Source organism: Nicotiana tabacum, chromosome 18, assembly GCF_000715075.1.
Source record: "Nicotiana tabacum cultivar K326 chromosome 18, ASM71507v2, whole genome shotgun sequence".
NCBI lineage: Eukaryota > Viridiplantae > Streptophyta > Magnoliopsida > Solanales > Solanaceae > Nicotiana > Nicotiana tabacum.
Window position 1 is genome coordinate 116,009,814 of NC_134097.1, and position 3,832 is coordinate 116,013,645.

The window sequence follows — 3,832 nt, forward strand, 5'->3', positions numbered from 1 at the left end:
TATTCTGCTTTGTTGGAAATTTCTACAATATTGTGTGCATGCATGCACCGACGCACGCCATTCTGTATTTATCCCCGTGTGTAGTTATAGAATTCTTCCGTAGTCCAGATGTAGTTCCAAGCCTCTTTAACTGTTGCATTCTGTGTGTATCCACTTGCAACATTTGCACTTTCGCAGTGCATCTGCTAAGCACAATTGGGGATAGATGAATTTTGCTTTTTATTTTTATTTTATAGTTGGTTATGCAAATCAAGCTGCTTCAAACGCTTTGTGTTCGTTAACTGCTCCACTCCGCAACCCCTATACAAAAAAAAAAAAATAATATAAGCTGCTTCTCCTGTCAATATGATGAAAAATATATTTTAAAATATCGGTTAAAGTTTATATAGTTTGAATCTCGAAAAGTGAAAAATACATGATGATGATTGGTGCATTATATTGCTGCTTGATCTATATATAATCACCGGTAAATTATCACTATACGAGATTATGAGCAATAATTTGAACAAATTAACAGATAGTAATATAATTTGAAATAAATATAAAGTAGTCCAAATGATTACGACTTTTGGGAGTATAAATAACCATTATGGAATCCATTAGTGTCTTGGCTTAATGTAGCTTCTGAAGTATTCATTGGATTGTTGGGGCAACGCTTAGTAATTTCCTTGAAATTTCCCTCGTTCTTTCTCAACTAATATTTATAAGGTGTAAATACTGGGTAGGGGTAGGGCTGGTTCTTTTGAAAACAATCCCCTTCCAGGGGTAGGGGTAAGATTACATACATCTTATTTTTCTCAAATCCCACTTATAAGGAAACTATTGGGTTTGTTGTTGTTGTTGTTTTTGTTGTATATTCTTTTTGCTCCAGTAACCGAAATTTACCAGTTGCTTATGCTTTTGGTTGAAAAAGAAATCCAACACTGGGTTTCTAGTTTTCGCAGTACTCTTGTATGAATAATACTAGTTTTTTCTTTACCAAGGCACAAACTCAAATACTGAGCTTAAAAAAGTTTACTTCTTTGTTGTTTCTTACTAAAACTTTGCAAATAAATAAATTTAATTAAAAAATAATTTTTAAAATTTATGATTTTAAATATTTATGTGGCTACAAAATATTGAAACTTGTGCTCTTAAATAAGTCGTACCATGTGTGTCACTATAAAAGCTTCTCAATCAGAAAATATAGGAATATACCAATTTATTTTTTGAATAGCTGAATAAAATTCGAGTCTGAAACTGAAATAATGGGTTTTTGGACATAAAATACGTTTATACAGTTAAAAAAAATTACATTTCTAACTAAAACGCAGTATAATACTGCGTTTTACTAAAAAAAAAAATTTTTTATAGGAAAACATAGTATAGTACTACGTTTTCCTTCAATTTGGGCCCACCAATAAAGTGTTCTGCAGGACTGACATACATAATTTGTTTTTAGTATAAAACGTATTATAATACTACGTTTTACTGAAGCGTAGTATTATACTGCGTTTTACACTAATTTTTGGGCCCACCAATAAGTGTTATGCGGATAACTGACATAACAATAATTCAAATACATAAAATGTGGTATTGTACTGCGTTTTACATAAAAAAAAATTCTGCACCCCAAGCTAGGAATTGCCTTATTTAAAGGCGTTAGAATTTTATGAAAATCCATTCAAAACTTTCCTTCAAACTTCCGTTCTTACTTCTCTTCTTCTTATCGAGCATTTTTTTTTATAATATCTGAAGAGTCAAAAATAAGGGTTTCATTATATTGTGGGGGGAGGGGGTGAGGTTGTAATGGAGAATAACTCTGTGAGGTATAGTTCACCTCCACAGTGTCATGTTAAATTGCCGCTTACAATGGAGTACGATAAATTGGTATCGTTGTTATGTAAAAAAAATGAGAGTGAGGAAACGTTCGGTGAACCTTAAAGTAACCGATAGATTTTCGTATTCTGTGACTCCGCAGGGGTTTGCTTATTATTCTGAGTTTAACATCGAAGATGATGAAACTCTTAGAGATTTTTTGCGGATTCCGGATGAATACAGGGAATTTATTGTAATAAAATTATTGGAAATGTACGTCAAGGTTGAAGACGTTCCCAATAATAAGGGTGTGCATAGTAGGGATAACCCCCAGTCATCGGGTGGTTATTTTGGAGCAGTTTTTGCCGGACAGATTCCTGATGAAAGAGCTTGACTTGATTTAAACTTGTCACCACCGGCGAATGAGCAACCACAAAATAATTTTTCGACTTTATATAATCCACAAGACGACTGATAAACTTCAATTTTTCTACGCTTTAGCGATGTTTATTTTATGTTTGAATTTGATTTGTATTAACACTCATATTTTTCATAGGAGGTACCGTCCGGATATGAATTTTATAAGTTATGACCTCACTCCTAGTTGGAATATGCGTAGTTCTAGCGTGTTGGACCACGGTGGTCCATCGGGGAGTCATCACCAACAAGAAAATGTCCATCATGGAACGTCAACACAGTACGACTTGTTGTCACACCTCCTTTTTACCATCCCGCAAGGGTATAAGGGAGTTTTTTCCAATTTAAGTGACAATCGAAACGGGATTATTTTATTTAAAATTCAGAGTCGCCACTTGGGATAATTTATGATGTCCCAAGTCACCGGTTCAAATCCCGAATCGAGGAAAGATTGACTCTGTTTTACAGTCCACGAATACAGAAATCCGGGTAAGGAATTCTGTTAATCCGGGAGAAGGTGTTAGGCATTCCCGGATTCTGTGGTTTTAGCACGGTCGCTCAACTGTTATTATTGGCCTTTTTGATCTGATTTTAAAATATTTTTGAAACATATGTGCATTTTATTCCTTTTTAAACCGCTTTTATTAAACCAATTGTTATACAACTATTATTTGATTACACATTGCGAATCATGTCACGAGAATCTTACTCACGATCCACAACATGTTTATTTTATTAACAAGATTAAATTATGGCCGGGGTACTTAAATGTATCCCCAGATTTTTAGAAATTAGGTGTCACGACCACGTCACGGGAACCGTACCCATAACTATGATAATTATTTAATTAAACGCACCTAAAGCAAACTACGAGAGTTCAAGGCATTTTCTATACTGATTTTGTATTTATGTGAGGGCCATACATTATGGATTTTATTTGCGTATGGCGTACCTCAATCTATTTTAGGAAAAGAATTTGTATTTCTAAGGCAAACCAAAAATACTCCTACTTATTTCTAATTTAAAAAACTAAGTATCATAACCACGTCACGGGAACCGTGCCCGTAGTTGTGATAATTTACGTGCCTGAAGCAAACTATGGATATTCATTTGGACGATGTAAAACTGATGGAAAAATTCGAACTTACCACCATTCTAATCTCAAAACACCATAACAGAATAATATCTTTCCATTACCACACATGGTATCTTCACACTTATTCAATCAAGCCTTCATCTAATTGGTTGTCAATGAAAACGAGCAAGTCGAAACAGGATATCAACCATTGCAATAAACCAACCAGAGGAACAACTCAATTTAGAAACAAGCATCAGTTCAAATCTTCATGTTCTAGTATCACAATAGAAGGAGGAAAATGATATGACTCGAGAATATACGGACATTCCTTCGACATGAGAACAATCCATGAACATAGAGGTCACATGAAATCTTAAAATGATAGAAATGACTAATTGTAATTCGCATAATCAGTTGGTATAATCAGCCCAGATAGTCGTTAGTCTAGCTATAAGTCTGTAATGTCCAATATGGTATGATCTGAACACGACACCAGGAATAAAATACTAAATAACAACTTTATTCTAGACCAACAAATCA